Here is a 24,922-nt window from a genome sequence, read left to right as displayed (position 1 = left end):
TTCTGCTCTACAAAGAGCAAGTAGGGCTACAGTGGCAGGGAAGGGAGCGCTAGGAGAACCTTGCTGTACTTTCCATTTAATGACTTTATTGGATGAGACGTCTGATGATACCAGGTTTTTCTAATTCTTATTTTTATAAGCTATCTGTTGCGCAGAAATGTCAGTTCTGGGCATATGTTCCTGTCCCTGGAGTCTTGTTCAGACATTAGAGAAACATTTTCTAACTCAAAAGATAAACACTTCTGCTAGAGTTCAGGGACGGAAATTGTTTTCATCGCAGCAGGTGTTGCCTATTAGTTCTACTAGAACTAAAACCCGAAGCTGGGCTTTAAGCGAGATGCATAATCAAACTCTTACATCATTGTGAGATGTACCGTACTTGAACCTTTTGCTTGCTGAGACTGTATTTCCTCCAAGAAACATCCTGTTTTGCAATCCCCCAAATTCCCCATGTGCCATACAGCATTAGGGATTTCATCACCTCCTGGGCACACAGGCTGTGCTTTCTGCAAAAGACCCGAAGGGAGGGAGAGACAGAAAGCCAGACAAGTCAGAGGTTTCCGTGTTTCCTGGTGGGACCATGTGATCTGTGAAAGATAGCTTTATTTTTATTTCACACCCCCCTTCTTTGCTTCATGCTGTTTCCATTCTAGACCTGAGTCTGCCTAGCAGGCTGCTGAAGACTGCTGGTTGCATCATTTCAGGGCAAGGATCGGGCTCTGCTCACTCCTGCTCAGCTGTTCCAGGTCCTCTCTGACTTTGAACAGCCTCGTCTGCCTTACTTCTGTCCTTCACCTTGCTGCCATGCGAGTGACCAGTGATGCACGGGTGTGCATGCTGTCATGCATGTTAGACCACTAAAAGGCACTCTTTGTAGGTTCGGTTCTTTACCTCTTCAGAGTTTATGCCTAAAGACCGCATTTATTTGCAAGTTCCAGCTTTGTATTTGTGGACATAATAAAGAAATAAATATACAAACAGTTTTTAACTTTGCAAGATTAAGTCCTTAGCTTATTTCTTTTGGACTTAATTCGACTCACCTGAATTCCCTGGGCTTGTTACTCTGGGTTTATAAAGATGTTTGCCAGGCTGCTAATGAGCTCTGATGGGTGCCCTAAGCTGCTTCACCTGAGTCCCTCATCCCCAGAGGTCCCCCTGGGAGCTGTGTCTCCTGCTCTTGGCTTCATTTGGACTTGCCTCGGAAACTGGGCTGTTGCTGACCCTGGCTGTGACTCCCAGACCTGTTCAACATTTGCCCAGGTACTGGGGGCTGCGTTCCTGGCTGGTGGAGGGGTCACCCTTGGTCCTATTTGTCCCCCTCTTGCAGGACAGCTTGCTGTGTCTCTTGCCTGGCAGGGCTGTGGGAAGCCAGAGCTGGCTTTCAGTCGCTGTGAATACTTTCAAGACTGGTTTGTTCCAAGCATGGCTCCCTTGTAATGTTTTGTGCAGTTGACCTGGGTCATGGTTTGTGACTTGTCTGCAGCTCTGCTGCCTTTTTGCAGCTTTTACCACAGCTGCAGCGCTTGTTGGTTAGCAGCAAAAGCCTACATCCCTGGTTCTGCAGTCAAGGATATTTGTCTATCTAACAGATAAAGGAAAGTGGTCTGGATATACTTTTTCTTGAGGGGTGGGCTGGAGGGAGTTTGCTTGTTTGTTGTTCTTGTGTATTTTTTTTCCCTTTGTAGTAAAAGAAATGTATGTTGCTACAGCCACTGGTTCCCTGTGTTAATAAGTCAGCTATGAAATTGTGGTTAAAATGGTGCCAAACTCTGAAGAGTGCAAGGAAGACTAGAAGGAAGAGCTTGTCTCTAAGTTTTTTTGGTGAAATTCATTAGGGCCATAACTGTGTTTTAGAGCTCACGTGTCTTATTAATGCATATCTTGTGTGTGATGTGTGGTGGGTAGAGGCAGGCAAAAAGAGAAAAATCTTAGCATGTCTATCCTATGTACAAGCTCTTTGAGTAATATAACAAATTGTGCTGTGTTGGGAGACAATGTATAAATAGGAGAGCAGCCTGGAGAAGCACTTTTTCCTCATCCCACTAGAGGGTGGGTGCAGTTTGGACAAAGCAAGGCTTTGGCTGCCTGAAGTCTGCCTGCTTGGCAAGGCACACAATGGGAGCGTGAGCAGCAGCTCATCCCCTACCGGGGTGGTGGGGCTGTCAGAGATGCCAGTTCAGAAAATATTGAGCTCAGGGATGGATGCAAGCGTTTTCCCTCAGTAGTTCAAGCTCTGTAATCAGAAGATGCTGTGAGTGCTAATTATATATAAATAATTGAGTGAGACAAATGTTCTGATTTTCAGTAGCTCAAAACAAAAGTGTCTATACACTCTTTTCCACTATGGTTTTAGAAGTCCATCATGTTGACACATTCTGCCAGGCTCACAGACACAGCATTTAAAAACACTTATTTCAAAGAGATAGGAAAAATATAAGAAATAATATTCCAGGCTGTATTTTCTTTTACTTTAATATTTGCAATTTTTTTTTTTTGTTTTGCAATAGAAAACATGCAAGTAAAAGTTCCTGATTGCAATTTCCATTCTGGAAATGAAACAGCTCATGCAGAAAGCAAATAGCTGCAGTTTAGAAAGAACTTCAGTGCATCATCATCGGTATGGTGTTTTCCCTAAACTCTAGTTCATATACAACAGCCTAAAAGATATTGTCTCAGTCTATCTTTACTTTTTTTTCCCCCTTATCTGTTGGTTTGTATAGTGGGGACTGAGAATTCAATGTTGGTTTAGGGTAGAGTAAAGTATTTCTGTAGCTGAACTTAAAAGAACTTGTCCAGAGTAATGTGGAATAAAAGCTTATAAAGTCAGGGGTTAGAGGACCTCAAAAGAGACAGCAAATCGACCACCATTAATTTGGTAAGGGAAGGAAAGGGTTTAGAGCCCTGAAACAGGGTGAGGGTCAAGAGAATGCCATGGAACTTCTCCTACTACAAGAAAAATCATTAACATACTTAAGAAAAATGTCACCCTTTGACACCAAGTTGAACTCGTCTGTAGAGTCTAGTTGTGCAGACTGTAGTGAGAGGCCAAAGATTTGATCCTCTTGCAGAGGACTTGCAGTTACATTAAGTGAAAATGATAAGGAAGAAGAAATGATGGTCCTGTGACTTGACCAGCGGGTGCTGTCATAAAGAAATATATCTGGGGTACTACAGTGTGGCATGCCCCAGTTGTGGGTAAAAGTAGCACAGCCCTGTCCTGGGTTAAGGAGGGATATTGCACAACTGACCCAGGTGCCTTGCAGGCTCTGTGTATCCACTTCTAATTTTCCATTAAAGCATCGGCGTTGGCCTCTGCCGGAGACAGAAGACAAGGAGAAGATGGATCACTGAGTCTGTTCTGGCATGATAGTTCCTATGTTTTGTTCCACAGAAAGGGTTGTGATCAACAAAAACACTGCCAACCTAGGTCACTTGCCAGTTTATGAGCAATGGGATTGCTTTGCTGGTTTGTGCAGCCCCAGTTATTTTTGCTGTTATTGAAATGTGACATTGGCTGACAGCTCTGTGGGATCTCACATATGGAGACGTTGTTCCGCAGGGATGGGAGAAACTGGACAAATTGTAGTGGGTTTTCACATATGGGGCCAATTCATGCCTGACGAACTCCTGTGGAAGATGCTGGCATTGCACCAGCCAAGAGGCTGTTTGTCATGATTAAAGCGCCTGAAATTTTCCCCCTAATGGGGGACCATGCTGGGTTTCAGCGTGTACTGCCCTGCTGCCGCCTGTTTCTGTTGTTGCTAGCTCTTCTGTAGTTGTTTGTGTTTGTTTAAAAGGAGAGCGGTGAGCTAAGCTGGTGGATGAAGCTGCAAGTGGGGTCTAGCTGGCTTTAAAAGTGTCTGACATTGTCACCTTCAACACGTGATGTGAGAAGGGGCAACGTGGATTAAGAAGAATCGGATCATGGACATGAGACCAGAGTGGTGGAAAGCAGAAGAGAATGGAAATACTGTGGTGATTTGCTCAAGGACAGTCTTGGTCCGGCATCCAAGTGGTTTGGGAGAAGACAGTCCTGCTGCAGCTGTGCCACATGTGTCTGCGGAAGATGGAGCCTGAAGATGACCAGGGATGGAGGGGAGAGGAGCGTGGTGGGATTCCTGGAACTGGGAAGGGATTGGGTTGAAGAATGGGTATAGGAGCAGAGCTGGGGGAAGCCTGACTGCAGCCTGCAGTGCCTGATCTGTGCAACGTGCACGGCTGGACTTGGCTGGTGGATGTAATGGGCCACCCTAGCAATATATTAGAGAAGGTGATGAGGGCGTAGAGATGAAGATACAACTGCTGTGCTGTTTCCCAGCAACTTATGGCCATGGTTCAGAAAGCTAAGAAGTGAAGATGTCAGTGTGAGTGATTTTTGGTACAAAACCAAGCTCAAGTCTATTGTTTTAAGAAGTCTCTCAGGGCATACATAATATGGGGCTCACTTCCACTGCTTGCAGTGTGTCGTGGAGGAGGGGGCTGGAGGAAGAGAAGTAAAAACCCAAGAGAAATGAGCGTGAGGCTTGAAAACAGTAGCAGGGCTGTAGTCTTGAAGAGAACCAGAGAGGCATCTTGTCTAAATAATTTAAGATGGTTCAGCTGGCCTGAAAGGGTAAATAATGATCTGGCAAGTGGGAAAAGATTAATTTTAAAGAGCTGACAGTAACACAGCCTACTAGGAAGGGCAGCAGTAGCTAGACTGAGACTGATGTGGGCAGGAAGGAGAGGGTGTCTCAGGCTGGTGGGGAGAACTGGAGGCATCTTCCTTTGTAGGAGGTGGAGGCATGCTGAAACACCGATGCCTAGACCTCGTTTCATGATCTTTCAGAGCACTTGTTCTGTTCTCATATGCAGTTAACTTTGGGCAGTGGAAGTAACATTACAAAAAAAGAAAAAGAGGGAGTAACTGTGGCCTCTGAGCTGTTGCTGTGTTGCTAAACCACCGCCATCCAGTGCTGGCTTAAACCGGAGCAGGAGGCTGTGACTGGACAGGGACAAATATGAAGATAAGTTAAGGAGATCAAATAATGTGTCCCGTAAGATGCCAAGGGTGTTCTCTTACGCAAAAGTGCTTAAATTCTAGCAAGCTGTAGTCAATAGTCATTGCTCTTGCAATATGCTTAAACTCGTGTGTAAGCTCTGCTTTAAATTAAGTTGTTAGCATGGGAATTGTGTATAAATGAGCACAGCAGTCATAGAAAAATCAAGCGTGGTAATGGAGAACCCTGAAGTTCCAGAATAAATTCTGATTTATTTGTGTATTTTCTGAAAGCCAGCAAAACTTGTGAGCATTGTATGTGAAAGCAATGAAAGCACTGTCTAATACGAAAAATTTCTGCTTTAGAGGAACTCTATTTTGCATGTTTTAGGGGAGGGACTTTGAGAGGTAACAGGTCTTTCTCCATTCAGATTTTGAGGCAGTGGCTGGTGAGGTTTCTGGAATCCGAAGGACATGAGGGTGAGCCAGGGAGGTCATACAGGTGTCTGTGGATGGTCCATGAGAAAAGAGAAGAGGTATTTGAGTAAGGGTGAGGACAAGTGGAGCCAGAGGATACAGCTGTGAGATAAAGGTACAAGGAGGGTGCAAATACTTGTTATACCTAGGGATGGATATTTTGGGCATGTACTTAAGAGTATATGCATTCATTGTGTAAGCTGGGAGTAGTAAAAAATACTGTTATTGCCTCCTGCATGCATGCAGAATCTCAGGCAAGTCCTCTCCCAGTCTGGAGGTAGCTTTGGTTTCACATGTATGGTTTTCGAAGGGCCACCTCTGTCAACCACAATGTGGTATTGCTGTAAAATACGAAATAATAATCTTGCTCCCTGAAAGCCAAATCAAACCACAGGACAGATCTGACAGCTGTCCAAGCAACTGAAAACAATCAGTCATAAAACAAATGCCTAAGTCAACAAATAGAGAACCAAAGAAATATCGAGTGAGATTAATCACTATCAGTTGTTCCAAGATTTTATAACAAAGGGGGCAGGAGGAGGGATTAGTCTTGCAGACTTCACACACTTTTTTTTTCTTAAGGGCAGCAGTTATCCAAGTCAGTAAAAATGAGGTAATTATATTGCAAAATTCTTTGGATGAGAATGAGACTTATGTTCTAAAATCCGAAGCTACACTTACCCACAGCAGAAAATTGCTGGAAATCAGGAGAATAGCAGCTTGCATGTTTATTTTTCCTAGAAGAAAACAATTGACTCTTCAGAACTCATTTTGGAGTGACTGAAAACAGATGGTGGTGGAGATGCTTTGCAACCCAGAAGCATCAGGGTGGTTATGGATTCCTGGGGGCTCGTCGTGCTTGCCTGCCTCAGGCTTAAACTAATTCAGACTGGACTGGGAAGCAAAAGCCTTTTCAGGAGGCAGGAATTCTCAATTGCTGATTTCTCATAGTGAAAGAGCAGGAACGCAGCTTTGTTCTTTCTTCTGCTGTGACTGTTAATTAGACTGTAACGTGCTAGGTGCTGGCAGAGCTGACCTTGCCTTTCCCAAGTCCTGCAAAATTCTTATTTAAATTCTGTAGCAGGAAAAAAAGGGGGGGCGTAAAAGCTCTGGACAGAAGCTTGAAAAAGCAGGGTTCCCAAAGACCTGTTGATACAGTTCAGTGGCAGCAGATCGTGCTGGGAAATGTATGCCAAAGTTAAATGTATGTCAAAGTTAACCTGTGACGCAGTAATTCTAGGTGTACGTATACTTGTAATAGCTCTACACAAACAATGAGAAATCCCTCCGTACGCAAAGGCTCTGTGGGGCTCCAGTGTTTCTGGGGCTCCCCTGCTCAGGAGGGGTACAATGAGGAAAGACAGGCTTGTGCTGTGGAGATGGCTTTCTTCATCAGAATAAAGGTGGTTGTTCTGTGTTTGAGGAAAGCACCTTTTCCTGTGATGCTTTTTCGATGTTAGTACACCAAGAACTTGAATTCTGTCCAAGCCAACAAGTATATGCATTAAACGACGGTCGCCCTGTGTTTCTACTTGCCAGAACATCCAAACGAGGCTTGCTATTTTTATATCAACCAGTCAGGACAGACACCCATACAATATCTCTTCCCGTACACTGTAGTCCAAAGACATGGGGATCCAGTTTTGTGTATTAGTCCTCAGAGTTCCTACATCTGTGCCTTGCTGCACGACTTCTACCTTTGTCAGTATTATTTCATTGCCCTTTCCAGAACTGGGTGCTGCTGCAGCTAGTTGTGCAGCTAGAGGATACTCATGACATGCTCTGATCAAGGTTAGTATTTAAATAAATGCTTAATAATTTCAGGCTGTGAGTAGTCACGCTGGGTTAACAGGAGCTCCTGTATTTTGAGCCCAGCTTGTGCATCTGTGCTTTGTGTCAGGGAGCAGGTGCACATTTTCAGTGCTCTCTTACAAAAATTAAAGCGATGCTGTGGAGAGATTCCAGATCAAACTTGGTTTTCAGGCTAGACCTATAGCATAGCAAACTCTGCCTGGGATCTGGAGGTGGAACTGTCGCTCTTCTGTTGCTTTCTTCATCCTTCAAAGGACGGAGATGGGTCAGACCTGCCTGTCACTTGCAGCTTTGCCCATGCTGCAATCACTTGGGGCTGTTGCAGACATCTGGGGTTTGAGGCAAGGCTAATTAGTGTAAAATCTGACCCTTCCCCCATCCCTTTCGCTCTCTGAAGTCACAGCTAAGCCCTCACCCCTTTTTATTTACCTTGCACTTTATCTTTTTGTTCTCCTCTCCCCAGGAGTCTAGTTCTCTTCATGGCTTCAGTCTCCCTCCTTTTTCTCTTGTCCTATTGTCATGCAGAGCCTGTGGGGTTCTTACTGAGGAAAGGTTAGAATGAGAAGTCCCTGCAGCCCAGATCTCACATAATCTCACTTGAGCTTAATCCAATTTGTTTTTTTGCAGGGAGTTTTACAGCTGGGCTGGGGCAGCCCCAGAGCCTCTGAAGAGCAAACCTGGGCTGGCTGCACTGCAGCACGCTCCTGCCTTGTCATCACTGGCTTGGTCCTAGCCAGGAAGGCTAACCTTTGTGGGTTAAGGTCTTTAAATGATCTAAAAGGTATGGAAAGCCTGTGGAGAAAGGGCGTTACGTTAGTCTTCAGTAGAGGAAGAAGTGAGGGCCAGGCAACTAGAGGCAGAGCAGCACATGTACATCCTCAGTGGTACTGAGGGAGCAAACAATTCCTGTGCAAGCTATGGTCCTTGGATGTTTCTTCAGAGCTCCTCATCCTCTTCTTAGTGCCACCATTTAAATGGGCTCCTGCTGGCTCTTGGGCAAGCTGGCTGCTCCCCTGCTCTGAGGGGTCAGAGGCAGTGACTTGGTATCATCAGCTGATATTTCAGGGTTTTGAATACTGGTGGGAATGGAGGCTGAAGAAATGGGAGAAGCAGTATAAAACTTCATGCTGCCTGATCCTGGTAGTATTGGAAACCACAATTTATGAGCTTTGAGGTCTCAGATTTTTTTTTTCTGAAAGAGTAGTGAAAGCACAGGGGCTGGACTCAAACCCTGCTCACACAAGAGTCTGGACTTGTGGTGGTGGAAACTGAGGTTTGTAATGCAGTTGGGGCCCATCTCTCAACAAATAGCTCTTCAGGCACTTGCTAATTTAAAAACATGGCTAGAATGCTTTGGATATGAGGAGTACGCTATCCGTGTTTACAGAGCCTTGCAAAGGCATGAAATAGTGTTCCCTGCGTTAATGTTCCATTTAATAATAGCAGCCTGCCCCTCTAGGTAGTCCATTTCAAGACATTAATTGAACTTCTTGGGTGCTCAGGGTCATTAACCTTTGACTGTAGCTCGCACCAGAGGCAAAGTAATAACTCAGATGTTCTCCCCGGTGTGCCTTATTGCTTAAGCACACTGTAGGAATGCACGATATCACTGGATAAATCATTCACCACGATATCATCAGAACGGCTGGTTTGCCATTTAATTCTACTGGGGTACAGAATGTTTCAAAGCATGGCAATTAACATTTTCATTGACTGGAAAACTTAATTGAATGATGTACATGTGTTTAAAAAAAAAAGCGGGGAAGGAGAACAAAAGGAACAGTGAGCTGCATGTTGGCAGGTAAGTCTGCATCCTCCCCCAGGCAGGTGCCTTATCTATGTGGTGTGCTTACTGTTATCTCTGCTGGCCTGGACCATCTGCCAGGTCTTAGCTCTTACCATGCTGGAGGCTTGCAGCATGGTGTTATAAGGGAGAGAACTAGCATGTAGCTGTGTATATATCCAGAAAATCCAAAGATATCCAGAAAAAATAGGGACACCTTAGACACTAGGGAGCTTATTTTCCTCTACATTTCTCCTGCTGTCTGGAAAATTTCTCTAGGGGCTGTTAGGTTTGAGTATTTTTAGAAGTGATTTTAAGCTGAAAATGCTAGTGGATTTGCCAGCTTGGACCAAAGCTGGTAGTACTTCCTAGGGTAAAACTTGCTCTCAGCCTTGTGAGAGCTGAGTGTTCAAGATTTCCCTGCAGGTACTTTCTGGACTGCTGTGGTGAGCTATAGTTCGTGAAATCACCAAGAAAATTAGCTAAAAGACGTATTCACAACTGCTCATTCTCACCACAGCTTTTTTTTTTTTTTTAAATCCCTTCTTCAACAGCCCTCCACCTCCCAGCCCCGCTGTTCTTTTTGGCTCCCTAATCCCTGCCCTAAGCAGGGGGCTTCCTCTGCAGCCCACCTGGCTGCTCTGAGCACCCCGTGTCCTTTCCTCTCCTGCAGGCTGAGCCCCAGCTGGGGCTGTTTGGAGGTTCTCCGACCACTGCATCCCGACACAATTCCGGGACTTTCCAGGCTGAAATGCCTGCAGAGACTGTTCTGGGAAGACAAGGGTTCAGCCTGTCCAAAGCCAGAGGCAGGGAAATGTCCTCGTCTTTGACGCCTGCTGATTCCAAGAAGTAGCTTTGGCCCATCCTCGTGCAGAAGCTGTCTCTGCTGGGGCCCTGGTGGATGGCCACACGAGCGGTAGGCCCCAGTTCCTGGTAATGCTTCCCAAAGAGAGGGACTTGGGTACCAAATAAGATCAAAATATTCTGCATTTTTCTGTGTTGGTGTGACCTTAGAGCAATGGGACCAGAGGGTGGAGTTTCCAAAGTACGTGACCGGTAGCTACAGTCCTGAAGGAATCCAGAAACCTCCAGCGTGCATATGAGCAGGATAAGGAGGAATGTGTAGCTACTGGCTTTATTCTAGGACACTGCCGTCCCTTAGTCTAGCCTAAACCCAGTGCCAGAGCAATGAAAGAGTAGAGATGAGTCTGAGGGAGCATGGAAGAACATGAGCTCACCCTGGAGGTCTTAAGCTGCCAAGGTTTTCCTGAAAAGGGAGCTGATTTCATGCAGGCAGAATACAAGGACTCGAATGTCCCCAATAGGAAAGTTTCTATTAAAAAAAACAAACCCAGACGAACACTTTCATATTAATGTAAAAATTCTTCTGTTTATGAAATCAACTCTTTAAGGGGGGTGGAGGGGTGGGGGCAGAAAAAGAAAAGCTGTTTGTTAGCATAATGAAATCCAGACAAATATTTATAGCTACTTTCAAGTGGCTTGTTCTAACATGAGTCGACTATCCTTAATACCTTCCCTTTAACACCATTAAGCATCTCACTGGCACTCAGAACAAATTTATGAATGTCTTATAAAAGTCAACAAGCCGCAGGAAAAAAATAAATAAAAAAGAGCCTTGTGCAAACAGTGCTTCATCACAAGAACTCAAACAAAGAAGGTCATATTCGTCATTTGTTCAGAGAGAGGGAAGCCAAGACGACTGATGAAAGATGACACAAGACCTGGCTGACTTTAAATCTCCACCTAAGAGCAGTTTCTGTAGGTGCTGCCAGGGTGGCCACACTCTTTGCAGGCTGCTCCCCTGCCACGTCTCGTGGTCTGGTGGCTGCTTTTCTCCTATCAAGTGTTGTCCTCTCCGCAGATGCGGAGGTTGGGGGGAACTGCAGGAATCTGGCCTACGAGGCCCTGTGAGGAGGGGGACTCCTGTCTAACGAGGAGTATGGTTTGATGGGTTTAATAGAAATAGGCAATGGATTTTATATTGTTGGAGCCCATGAAGCAGATGGGGAGGTCTCAAAACAGAGGAGCTGGTGGTAAATCAGGTGGGCAAATGTGCTGGTATGAGGTGGTCGTGAGGGTGGCCTGAGGTAATGTAACTCTTCTCAGTGACAGCTCAAGAGTTGATCAGAGGGGATTTGAGTTTGTAGTTGGTGGTTCCCTGTCATATTTGAGCACTCTGATACACACAACAGCAATTAATTAGGAGCTTATTGTGACCAGTAAGCCTTTTTTTTAATCAATTCTAGGAAGTTCTGAAGCTGGAAGGGAAGCTTCCTGGAAGTGTCATCCTGTCAGTGACAAACACACAGCAGGAGAGGGAAGAAGCCTGCATGTGGAGGCTAGAGCAGGGCCGTAGGAGTAGGAAGGGCTGGGGCCTCATCCAAGGCAGTGAGGTTCAGCTCTGAGCATCAGCAGGAGCCAAGTCACCCCCGGCAGTGGGGAGAGGCTTGGCATGGGGCTCCAGCATGGTGCACAGGGGGAGTTTGCCTTGGGCTCGTTGTTTGCTGGCTTAGGGGAGTGTTAAAACCTGTGGAGGGATGGGGACTGTGGGAGGGATATGCCTTGCAGGATACGAGGTGGGAAGTGTTTAGACTATATTGCAGTAGGGTCATAAGCCTAGGTTAAATCTGGAGCTGGAGAGACTTTTTTTTTTAACATCATAGAATCGTTTAGGTTGGAAAAGACCTCTAAGGTCATCACCCTGGCTGGGTTTTTGGAGAAACAGATACTTACTGGAGAAAGTTCCTTTCTTGTGGCAGTTTTTGTTTCTGATGAATCACTGAATTGTTCTGCCAGCTTTCAAACCTGCCCTCTATTTTCACTTTCCCCAGCTTTTGGAAATCTGTTCAGCATTAAGAGCAGGGATTGTATTCTTTCCTTCCCGTGGTGAAGGAGCACGTGTGCATGCGGTCACATCGTACAAGTTGCCAGCACAATGCAAGCAGTGCTGTATTGCACTGACATGAGTCAGGCTCTGCCCCCATAGCAAAGCAGGTGTCCTGCAAGGTGCCTACACTTTCAGGAGACATCATCTCTGTAGATCCCAGAGCTGTGCCATGCTTTGAAACTGGAAAAATACACCTCGTCAGTACTGCACACCGACTGGATAAATACACATCTTCAATTTTTATTGTCATCTTCCAGTGTTGAAGCTACCTGGCGAAAGGACTGCTACCACCAGGCATCTCTTGGCTCTTTCTTGGCCACTGGCTGATGTCAAACAGAAGGGGACCTGAAGGTGCTTCCTACCAGGACCTCAGTTTCTGAGCGCTGCGGATGCTGGATGTGGGGCAATCCAAGCTCTGGCTGCTTTGTAATGTGGTGCCTGTGGGATATAAGCTGCAGCCCACCATTTCCCTCCTCCAGGACAACATAAGCCTGATTTCTCTTGGTTTTGCTATCCCTATTATTATTCTTATGCCAGGTGAACTCAGAGGCTCTGCCACCAACCATGCATTAGAAATGGTCGCTGTTCCTTGTCAGGGTCTGACGCTGCCATCGAGGGCAGGTCACTTAAACGTCAGTGGGTTTGGGAGGGGGGGGACAACGTGTGTGTATATTCTCTAGCTCACAGAGCTTAATAATCCTGTGGAAAGGAAGCTGTTACAGGATGCTTATCATTTTTTACCTACTAACTCATTTTCAAGCAAAACTGGAAGATTTATGCCCATGAGATAGCCTGCAAAGTTCAAGTGAAGGGGAGTGGAAAGAGCAACCCTCAAACTTTTCATAAGTCACACAGAAAAGACCTGAAAAAATCCTCTGGCAAGGGATGATGAAAGAGCCTCATGGTTTTGAAAAGTTTTTTTTCCTAGGGTTAAAGTCTGCCTGCTGCAGAGTTAGACTTTCTCCTGCTCGGAAACCATGTAAAAGTTAAACAGTTCAAGAGTATTTGCTGCTGTAAATTGTTATCCAGAATCCTGGTGCTCTTGGCTGTCTATGTTTTATCTCTTATTCATGTCTTTTCCTTCAATATTTAAGGTCATTTTCTGTTTTATGGCATGACATAAACTGATAACAAAACCCTACAGCCTCAATAGTTACTTTAACCACTTATTTTCTTTTAAACATTTTGTCTTGCCAAATTATTGAGTCAGCTGTAATGACCTTGATGTAAACATGTACTTTTGAACTTATATGAGGATCAAAGGCAAAGCAATGTTAAATGGAGGCTGGAATCTGGAAATGACCCATGCAAAGTTGGCATCCGTCTTCCCTCTCCTTTCATTCATTTTTGCAGTGTGGAGCCCAGAATAAATTTGCTCATTTCAAAAGTGAAGAAAATTTATTTATTTTTTTTTACATTTGCTGGTGCTGCAAACACTGTGGTGTCTGAGCAATGGTCTGCCTCCTTTCTTGCTCTAGCATGGTCATCATCAAGATAAATCTTTCACAAGTGACACAGGCGAAAAGAGCTGTGCTGTTTATTTTCTGACCACTCTTTGCTTGGATTCTCTGACCAGAGTAAAATGCTAGCCAGGGAAAGTAGTAGATAGCTCTCAACTGCAGGTTGCAGTATTTCAGGAAGAACGCTTTGTCTGTAGTGATTCTTTTGAGAAAGAAGTAGGGGGTTCATCACAGGCTTTTTATTCATTTCTAGATGAACAGAAGAACAGATCAGCTGTTTATCCCTTCTAAGAAGGCAGCCAAACCTGAACAGCCAAGTTAGAACTTTGCTGTGCTGCTCTGAAGAAATGAGGGATGAGTTGTGCTGGCAATGGAGGCTTTGATTCTAGTTTGTTCCAACTGTTGATGCTGGAATTGAGAAGGTTTTGGTAATTTATTAAAAGTGACACTTAGCTTTGCTTAAGATGACTTAGAATTCTAAACCAAATCTCTAGAAATCTTACCTGCTGCTGTGAGAACGTGCGGAGAAATAGAAGTCCTTTTCAGAAGTGGCCTCTGTTTTCATGGACCTCCCTTTAAGTGACCAGAGCGTCTGCAGCTTCATCTGGAAAGGAAAGATGTCAGGGAAAACCAGGCCTGCTTTGTCCCTTAGGCTGCACACTTGGAAGGCGGAGATGCATGAAAGCATCCTGACGTACTCTCTGGTGATGTGAGGGCAGTCAGGGCTGAAGCAGCACTAACAGTTTCCTGGGTCTCCTCCACTTTGTCTTGCAGCCTGCTCTTGTCTGGTGGTAATAACAGAAGCTATCTGGGGTCAAGGACAAGAGTGCTTTTCTCTTTCCAAAGAGAAACAAGTTGTTTCCCCCCCACCCTCCTCAAACACCCTATGTTGAAATGAATAAAATCCCTGCTGTAGCTATCACATCTCCTTTACAGAGTTGTTGGGTTTCCAGTGAGTAAGTACCTATAAATGCTAAATATTTAAGAAGTTAATTTTCCAGGCTCTTAGTGGCATTAAACCGTAGATAGAGTTTATGGAAACCTGATTCTCCAGCGGCTATAAATCCCTAACAGTGACGAAAAAGTTGCTGCCTTTTTTTTTCCAGCCACACGGTCTTTAAAATATTAACAGGATTTTTTAAACTTTATTTGGACCAGCAGTCATTTTTCCAGCTGTTGAGCTGATCAACACTTCAGTTTTTTCTTCACTCCCAGCCCATCAGACACTTACATTTTTATTTTAGTTTTTAACAAGGAGGAAGTTTCGCTGACTACTTGGTCTTATTCCTAAAAATACATAGGAGTGTATTTAAAGGAGGCTTGTCACCATTGCCTGGATTGTACAGAGGTCCTCTCTTATCCCATGGGGCAATGCTTTGCAGGCATAAATACAGAAAAGAGGCTGCTGCCACTGTGACATAGCAATAAAATGCTTCATATTGTACGTGCAGTTCTGACATCAATGAGATCTGGCAGTGAAGATCAGATCTAAATCTTCTCAGGACGCTGCAGTCAGTCCATGCTGTGGCATACTGATGGGACAGAGAAGGCTTTGGATATCTTTCTGTTTGCCTTATCAGACCCTCTGCTTGTGGAACTCTTCCCTGGAAATGTTTTCCCCTCCTGGTGTTTTCTGCCATGTGGCTGCTTTCCTGCCTCTGTCAGGAAGGGTGATGTGTCAGTGTTGGTCAGAGTAGGGGAAAAGGACACTCCTGGGATCCTTGCCCCAGGGTGTTCTCCAGCTTGTTAGACCCAGTGCAAGGAACAGCTTCACTTTACATACAGCTCCTGGTCAAGAAAGCTGCTTGGTGTTGAAGGGAGGTGTTTGTGTAGGGAAAAGAAACCCTTGGGACTGGCTGGGATCCTGGAATTTCATGGTGCAAAGGAATTGTGTGGTGTCCATGCTTCAGGAACACCAAAATTTTTCGAATTGGGTCTGTGTTGATGTTGATGTGCCTTTTGTAACAGCCACTGAGAGCTCTGCACACACTGCTAGTGCTAGAGGAGGTGAAGGAGTAAAGGACTTGAGGTGAAGGGTGAGCTCAGACTGCATGGTGCTCCCTGGTGCTTGGCTGCTGTTGGCTCTGCAGCGTTAATGGTCCCATCATTTGCCTGTGAACGTTTTATAGATCTATATTGATTTGGTTGTATAAAAACAATTATCAAAGAGCATTGGTTATGTTCTCAGCTGGGGAGATTGCAAGGAGCAGACGAGGAAACCGGTGTCTGTAGTTCTCGCAGTGTTCAGCTCCTTTCTGGTTTATAAAAGGAGGTGTGTCAGGGAAATTGCACAATCTGGGACTTGAATTTAAAATGAATAGGGCTTACAGAACCAGATAATTCTCCTAAGGGAAAAATAAATACCCAAGGAAGTTAATGGCTCAGTGTTTTGAGCACATGTTACCAAAAAATGAGAGCTTGACAGCCATGGTTGGGTATGGCCCTTCTCTCCCCTGCCCAGCTCGGGGGTTAGAACATCTGATCATGGCCAGGGGGGTTTCTTGGAGCACTAAGCATACAGAGATGAAGGATGTGTATCTTCTGGCTTGTTGGTAGGAAGGAAATAATGCATGAAGACAGTCACAGCCGGTGACCCAAGCCCCAGAGCTACCTGTGCCTGCTGGGTGCATTTCAGCTTTCAGTTATTGTAGAACAGGTTTAAAAATAAGCTGGCATTTACTGATGTGTATCTGTTAACTTTCTCCTTTCATCTCCAAGTGGATTCTTGGGCAGAACTCCCAAATTTCTTGGAGGAGGCCCTTCTTCACACCCTCCGATACTGAACGCTTTGGGACCACAGTTCTGCATATTCTCACTCCTCTGGAGCCTGATGCAGGACAAGACCCTGCTCTCCTTTGTTTAGTTGTTCTAAAATCGGGCCATTTGTTTGGACTGTTGCCCAAGTATTTTTTACAAGTCCAGACTTCCACTCTGCCCTTGAGAGCTGCTGGTCGTCTCCCTCCCCTCAGGCTTTTGTTTATGTATGGCTTTCCCTAGCCTGGCTTTTGGGGGAGGGAGAAAAACACAAGAAGAGCTGAAAGATCGTGACACAGATGATCGCTTGGTGTTTGTAAATGAAAAAAATCAGGTGGTCACCTTGGCCTAATGTCCAAGGTGTGTTTAACTAAAGGGCAGAACAGCTGACAATCAAAGTTCTTGTACAATAATGGAACATCAATCATTGTTTCATTCATGTTTTTTTTTTTTTTTGCTGCTTCAGTAGAACTAGGTCAGGATGAAATCTAATCTGCCTATCACAAAGGCAGTGCTATCACAAGGTCGTTCCTTTCATCCCAGCTGGAAGGCAGGGTTACATCAGACAAGGTGAAATCTCTGAAGTCCATCTTCCACTATGCAGGGGTCACGTTCCAGATGGGCGAGTGGTCTGATTTGCTGCCCTGCCCTCTCTTCCCCGTGGGGGCATCCTCTTCCCTTAAACCAGGGTGCAGAATTGCAGGCATTGCCCCTGCTAACAGAGAAGGGGATGGCTCAGGGATGTGACCGCAGCCGGGAGGCAGTTGGCCTGCTGCCTGTCTCGTGAGGTCGGTCAAAGCCAGCTGCTGCTGTGCTCTGCCAGGTGCCAGCAGACTTGGGCAGGAGCTGCTGCAGTTTTCTCAGCCCCTTGGAGCCCTCTCCAGAAGTCATGCTGTACCACCAGACCGCTGTCCTTTAGCTGTTGGGGATGCAGTGGCTGTGGACATGACATGGGGTAGAACAGAGGAAACAGTTTAGAAAAAGCAGTTAGATCTTCATCTTCCAAGTTCATCGACTCCCAGATTCCCTCTCAGGAGGGAACACGTTGCTATTTTCTTTCTAATAAGATTCTGGATGACTTCTTTTTTTCCTAAAGTGTCATGAGTAAAATGTGGTGTTGCAATGAGGATTTGCTGTGCACAGTGTCCTCCTGAAGACAGATCTATCTGGACTCAGACAGGAGTTCCTGTAGAATTGCACTGTACATAGGGCAATATAGGCTTATGAACTGGCATTATTATTGCTGCCATGATATTTGTATGTCATATTTGCAAAATGCTGCCTACTCCTATTTTAGATAGAACACACAGAATAAACATGGAAAAAGAGGTTGCAATTTACTTTCAGACTTGGATGCACAAATAATGCTGAAATGATTCTTGACAAGTTTTGGGGTTGTGCCCTTTGTATAATACTTCCATATCTTACTGGTGTGATTTCTACCTACCATAATTACAATTCCATGGTCCACTCCAGGACTGATGCCTGTAAATTGTTTTGAATGAATGTATGTCTGAGTGTAAGCATGAGGACCCAAGGAGAGGTCCATGGTAGTTAAGCTGTCTGACAAGCAGCTGTTGAAGAGTACCAGGCAGATATTCAGGACTCTTTTGCTGCTGAAGTTGGGCAGCAGATTCAGAAACGAGGAAGAGGTCTGAAACTGAGCTTGAAGACTGTAATGAACCCAAATGAAACCATAGTAAGATAGTAAGAAGCAATACAAACTTTGACATTTTTTATTTTTCTAGAACACACCCAAGGCACAAATGGCAGATGCATTCCACATTTGCTGTCCTCAAAATGAAGCAAGGAGTTCCATGTGGAAGTTAAGGTAAGCTGTATTTCCTTAATTAAAACTGTGTAGTGAAATTCCTGATGGCATAAATGAAAGGACATGGGCAAGGAAGTTATGTTCTCTCTGACATGAAGAATAGGGCAAATGAAACAAGTCTGAGACCTCTCTTTACAAATCTCTGCACATTGTTCTTCTGCTTTGCTGGTTCTAGTGACAGTGGAATGGTGCCAGCCACGTGTCCGTTACATTTTCTCCTCAGCTATGTCTACTGAAGTTCTTGGCACTGGGGATGTGGTCCTGGCATTTGAATGCTGTGGAGTATCAAACCAATGGCCTTCTGCATTTTTGGTGATCAGACTGGGATGCTGTGCAGAACATCAGTCTAACTGGACAGAACTGGGCTGGATGGCTTTCAGAGAATAGTCTTTCATTTATATGAGAATTTGCTTAGCTTCTCTCTGGTAAACTTTCTAAGCCTGCATGATGATGAGAGCAGTTATCAGTGTACTGCAGTGCTTTTGTGATGACTTGCAATCCTTAGGACTTCAGTCTGTGGGAAAGAACAGACGAAGAGCTGTACTGAGTCATCCCAGAAGTGCAAGTAGTCCTAGCTTGTGTCTGGTTTGGGTCACAGCAGCTGTGTAAGGAGGAATCTATAACACGTGGTACTTCCCTTGATGTTACCTTCCTAGCCTGCAATAGTCTGCAACTGAGGAACATTTTGAACCGGAGATTTGTTCTTCGCTTCCCCCCTCTGAGATCAGTGACAGCTGTGGGCTCAGTAACCTCTGAAACCAAGGCATTTCTATATTTAAATGCCTAAATATAGACGTGTAGAGGCCTATGAGCCCGTGGGCACCATTGAAGTGGACTGGAAATTTCACATTTGCCTTTCTGGTGATTGGATCAGGCCCTATTTCAGGTAACCAGCTTGAAAAAAAAAATAAAAATGGATTAAGTGGCTTCTGCAAGATGGTTGAACAAATGGGACAAATGGTTGGCAAAGCTCAGGAGTTCTGGATTCCATTCCCGTGCCCTGACTGCTGAATTAAATTTGTTCTTGCATAGAAGGAGCTCATGCATGCAGCAGAGATTCAAAAGCATCTCAACTGCATCTACTCAAAGCACAGTGCTGCAGAGTTATTTCTTGTTCACTGTTCTTTATGGTGGTGTCTAGAAAGCTTGTAGGATGTTTTAGTATGACTCCTGCTTGCTTAACAATACGGGCAGAGCCTCCACCTTTCGTGTTGATCCAGAGAAGGTTCATAATCTTCAGTCCATCTGTTCCTCCTAAGTGTGTATGTGTGTAACCAGTAGTAGAGATCAATACCTCTCTTTCAAACAGTAGCATTTAGAGTGGGGGAAGCAGAGAACTGTCAGAATGTGCTGCAGCAAGAAGGAGGTATAGCTTGGAGGTGTTTTCTGTGCAGAACACAGCTCCTAAACTCATCTCAGGGAGATCAGCCAGTCTAGCAGTGAGCTGTGCTGCAAGTATGCACCAAAATCCCTTTCCCTTTGAAGCAGGGAGAGTTAAACCATTGACTTTATTGCAGTTGGGTTAAGCCTGTAAATAGTTTGTAATACTTGCATATTATTAGTTACTCTCATGGCTAGATCTAAGCATACTTGATCTCCAGAGGAATTTGACTTTGCATACAGTCAGGCATTCCTCATTTCACATTAGCTGGATAAATGCATGTGCAAAGAAGTGTGGGTTTGTCTTAGCCCAGTTGCTTCTTCCTGAGAGGGTGACGAATGCTCTTTTAGGAACTGGGTGAAATGCAGCATTTCTGAAAAAGCAATCTATAGTTCATCTCAGAACAAACTACGGCTGTGACAGCTGAGCAGGGAACGCTCAGGCTCTGCATAGGTTGAAATCTTTTATGATGTGGGACCGTTGGCATCTGCTGTGCATGTCACAGTCAGAACATAAGGACAGCAAGTGGGCGGTTCAACAGCTGGGATGGGAATTGGGGGTGGGGGGCATGGAGCGAGCTGTCATCTGATGGCTCAGAGCAAAGGGAACAATAGGGTTTGGAATACTGTAACTTAGCACGACTTGCTTCACAGCATATTGAGCTTATTTCAACACCATCTCATTTTTTCTTCATCGCCTCCTATTCCCCGGTATAATTGCACACTTTGCTTACTTCTGTCCTTCCACAGTCATGCATAGAAACTTCCTTGTGGATTTATCATCCAGAAAAGCAGTCAGCAGGTGCACTTGGCACATCACGTGCAAATGAGGGTGCTACAATGCTAGTGCAGGAGTAACAGCCACAAGGTGAGGAGCTGGATGCTAACAAAAGGAGTATGCCAAGGCCTGGGGTACTTTGTGTATCCCTCAGTCTTCGTGGGGAGAGACCACAAAGTTCAGCATTGGGTGGTTCAGCATGGTCCTGAAGTTGGAGCTGGTTCAATACGCTGGAAAAGTTGTCCTGCTGTGACTTGACGGGAGAATGGCTTGGATAAGCAGACTGGAGATTTTCTTAGAAATGCTTTTAATGCTTGCAGTTGAGTTTTATCGCTCATTAAGCTGTTAGCCTGTTTTGATCTTTATTTCAACAAGGCCAGCTTGCTCTATCTTTATTATACGCGTGTCAATGTGTACATAGTCTGTGTTCCTCTTCTAAGAAATGAGTGAGCTGCATCTTGTCTGGGTGATATCTCTGGGCAAATTCCACACAGAAGGCATTGGGCAGCCACGCCCAGGGTCAGAATTGTCTCAAAATCACCAGGAGTGGGTTTTTCCAGGGATGTATACGTGCAAATGTAAAATCTGAAGCTAGCCATCTTTATTCGCAGTTTCCAAGTACAAAGACTTAGTCGTGTGGGTAGAAAATTGGACTAAAAATAGACTTACCTTACCTGACCTTGCAAGTAAGCTTGATATCTAAGAATCCGTGGGAATGATCCCTGGGTCTGAATTTATTGCCTGTTGTGAGCTGAGCTGTTTCCCTGTCTGAGGGTAGTGCTGTATTGTTCTCTTAAGGGCTGCATGAGTCACGTCTTACGTGGGCTGTTTTATCACTCTAATTAGTCTACAGATTGAGAAAAGGAAAAGTGTACACAAAAGGACAAAGGCAAAACATATTAGTGGCCCTTGTAAACTTGTGAGGCACTCCATATGATTTTCTGGTTGAGAAATAAAACACTCTGAACTCCTTTCATCTAGGCTACAACGCTGAAATGTCTCTTCCATATGTCAGTGGTATAATCTACATAATGAACAAAGCTTCACAGATGGGCTGGCTGATGCAATGGACATTCTTTTCATAAGTTGCCCTCACTTTTATCATTTTTCTTTGGTTTCCCACAAGATGGGCTGAATATTGACAATTACTGAGCTATTACTTCCTAAGTTGCATAACTTATAAAACTGCTGCAATTCAGCGAGGTGGAATTTTGTTCCAGAATAATCAGTGGCACAAAATAGCCAGAGGAAAAGAAGGTAGACATTAAAAAGAGGGGGAAGAAGAAAAAACACTTTAGAATGAGTGTCTTTAATAAATAAATCCACCCCGATTTTCTGCTTTCTTTTTTAACCAATGTCATTAAGTTAATGTTTTTTTTCTCCCTACGGTTTATGCAATGATACAGCTCTTCTGACTGCCTTGGAACTTCTTTGTGCCCTTGGCTTCTGAAGTTTTTAGAACTTGTTTTAGTTTTTATTACAAATGCTTTTTTTAAACTGAAGGCCTTTTAGGAATGCAGGAAAATATTTGTTTTGAAGTCCTGCTTTCACCTTCATTGCTTTCCTTGGCCAAAGATCACCACTTATTCAAATTCACAAAGTTCTAGGACTTCAGATTTTATTTCCGTAAGCCTCCTTGGTAGGTTGGAGATCAAATCCTTTCTGGTTCCTCTCTTAGCCTTTCTCCAAAGATGGTTGGTGGTGACGTGGTTTTAAACTCAGGCTCAGTCTAGCCTCCCAGTTATTGCTGGATCAGAGAAGGTAGAGTCAGAGGCTGAATTTACTATGACCATGCATTCAGGGCTTGGATGAGCTTTGTGGAAAACAAAAGTCTCGTTTATATGAAAGAAGGCATTTTCTTTTGCTGTGTTACGAGGATGCATCATCCCGGCCAAGAACCTGGAAGACATTAAGGTAGATGGGATTGTCAAACATTGAGCTTTTCATTTCTGTAAGGGCCCAGCTGAGCTTGTAGTGTATGAGGTGGAACTGCAACCCACGAGTAGGTATGGAGGTGACATTTTGGTTATCCAGGAACAACAGTAAAGTGCAAGAGTTCTCATTTCACATTAGCTACGTGCATGGGGAGAATATAAAACTTTATGTAGCGGTGGCTTCCAATAAAAGGAAAGATATCTCATTCTTGGAGTGAAACTCAGACACTCACCAGTCCAAAGAGTTTGCCTAAGGCCTCCCCAAACTCACAGTCTCCTTTTGTCTTTCACAGTTGCCTGATTGCTGGTTCTCCAGCTCTTACTCTGTCTCTCGGAGTACGTGTGCCACCCAGCTGAAGGTGTGACTGCTCCACCTCGTGTACCCGTACCAACAACCGAGTAACCACACTGGCAGAGGTCTAGGTGCCAAATATCTTCCCAATGTCTCAGGCAAACATGCTGAACCTCCCACTGCTGTCAGACATACTTTTATGCTGACTACTTTGGAGATGTCTAAAATAGTGGCATTAGTACCAAATTGTACTGTAAATGCGTCCTCAGAAGTTCCTGCAGCTAGGATCAAAGCTGCACTGCTTCCAGTAACAGGGAAGTATGCAGAAAGTGTACTCTCTTCTCCAGAGATTATAAATATCCTTCTATATTTTTTCTTGATTTAAAAGAAATGCCAGTGCCTCAGCTTTATGCTGAAGCCATCCGTAAGGGTTTCTGTTCTATCTCTTGCTAGATTCTTTTCAGGTGTTGCGTTAGATAACATCTCCCCTCCTATCCACCTCTCTGGGACCATCACCCGAGTGCCTCTCTCACTATTTTAGGCGTATTGTCCTGATACTTCTTTGGTGCAGAGCATGGAGTCTGTTTTTACAGGCTGACTGAAACAACTAGCCCAGGGACTCACGGGCAGCTGTGGGTTGAGCTAGGAACCAAGCCCAGGTCTCTTGAATCCCAGTGAAGTGCTCTGACCATGGTTGTTTCCTTCTCACTTCTAGCGAGACCTTAATTTTCTTTCAGAACAACATTCTGCTGAAACAGTAGCTCAAACCCAGCTTTTAAAAACCTGGGTGCCAGCAGTGAGATGCACCCACTTCTGTTGTCATATTAAGGAGAATAATTTGGAAATGCTGTCTGCCCTCAGCTTCCAGAGTTGTACCTACCCATTCTCTCTGCAAACCAGGCCCTCTGTTTTGAAGTCTAGTAGATGTGCTATGCCTTTACAGCTCATGAGGATTTGTAAATTTTGAGCCAGACTGAGGTCTGTAAGGGCTGCTGATGTCTTCTTGAACTTAAGCAAAAATGTCATTGTCAAAATTAATCACGTGCTTCATTCAGTATCTATGCTTTTGACCAATTTGAGATTTCCATGTGGAAGGAAAGAGAAGGGAGGTTGTCTTGGACCCACCTCAGATAATCCATAGCTGGGGGTGGAAATGAGCTCCTGATTTATTTTTGGTTCTGTAACATGATGCAACTGCTGCACATGGAAAATAAGGCTGCATGTGTAGACTGAATGATTCCCAGTGAATATCCGTACAGTACTGTCCTTTTTTTGCTTGCTCACCACTGGTACACTGACCATAATTTCCTGTAATGTGTTTAAGTCCAGGTTAGCAACTGATTTAACAGCTGTGAGTCTTTGGGCTTTTTTTCACCTTTCTGGGCTTACTGAATACCAAATAATGAAATCAATACCTAGATTATATCAGTTACCTGAATTAGTGAGAGAATACACACAATATTTTTATTGTCTCCCCAGCTGGATGAGTGTGTAAGCACTTCCAAAGCAAACACAACAGTAAACTTTGCTTTCCATAGGTGCTTGTGCCAGTAAAATCTGTTCTTTCCAAAGCTCATGGCAAGCTAATGCAAGAGGTGTGAGTGTGGAAGGGATAAATCTGTAAAAACTATTCAAACGAACATTCCCATTATCTCTGTTTAGCTCTCCTGGATTTCTGCATTTCTCTTGATTAGGATGATAACTGAGCATCCGATCTAGATGCCCGTTGTAGCCTGGCTTTATGCTTGTGTGCTTTCATGGAGGCAGCTGACCTGGGCAGGTTGTGCCGACACGGGGGTCATCCCCCTTACTGCTGTTTTCAGTTCTAGTGCAGTGTCCTGGGCACACAGAATGGAGGGAGTGCTCCCCAAAGCCCCAGCACTGCTGAGGTTGGCAGGGACCTCTGAAGGTCACCCACTCCAGTCCCTTCTCCTCACCCAGCTCAAAGAAGGGATGACTAACGCAGGTTGTTCAGGGCTGCATCAAATATCTGCATGGACAGAGACTCCACGACCTCTTTGCAAAACTTGTTGCAGTGTTTGATCATTCTCATGGTAAAATAGATTTGTTTCTTATGGTTAAATGCAGTTTCCTGTCTTTTAATGTGTCCATTGCTCTTTGCCCTTTCTTGGGATACCACTGAGGAAAATCTGACTATCCTCTGGACTCCCTCCATCCATGAAGGATGTGTTCCTACACGTGTTCTGCGTTCCTACAGTTGTGCAGTTTCCCAAGTGCTTCAACATTCATTTTAAAACAGGGATTTTTGCTTTCTCAGTTGGGGGACCATTTCAATTTTTTTTTACTCTAAAGGCACAGGAACCAGAAGGCTGATGAGGTATAGATCAAAGTGACTTCCAGACTTGTGCTCTCCCCTGCAGAACATGCTGCCTCCCACACTGACAGCTCTCCTCTGTGCAGAGATGCACACCTATGGCACCGTGTCATTATCACACCATAGCATTAAGCAAATGGTTTTTGTTCTACTTGCCCATGTGTACCAAATCCTCAGCATGACGGAACGTCACGTGCTGC

At 44.6% G+C, this 24,922-nt stretch overlaps 1 long non-coding RNA gene across 1 annotated transcript in view; it reads left to right on the top strand.

Annotated features, from left to right (window-relative positions):
* The first annotated feature begins 1,112 nt into the window (after window positions 1–1,112).
* Window positions 1,113–24,922, top strand: part of LOC113845141 (uncharacterized) — a 29,344-nt gene continuing 5,534 nt past the window's right edge. Inside the window, exons 1-2 of the long non-coding RNA XR_003500467.3 lie at window positions 1,113–1,260; window positions 17,921–18,003. This is a non-coding gene — a long non-coding RNA (uncharacterized lncRNA). The remainder of the gene's footprint in view (window positions 1,261–17,920; window positions 18,004–24,922) is intronic.

This window comes from Anas platyrhynchos, chromosome 14 (assembly GCF_047663525.1).
Source record: "Anas platyrhynchos isolate ZD024472 breed Pekin duck chromosome 14, IASCAAS_PekinDuck_T2T, whole genome shotgun sequence".
Classification (NCBI taxonomy): Eukaryota; Metazoa; Chordata; class Aves; order Anseriformes; family Anatidae; genus Anas; species Anas platyrhynchos.
Note: the sequence above shows the minus strand (reverse complement) of the source record. Positions and strands in the feature narration are given on the sequence as shown.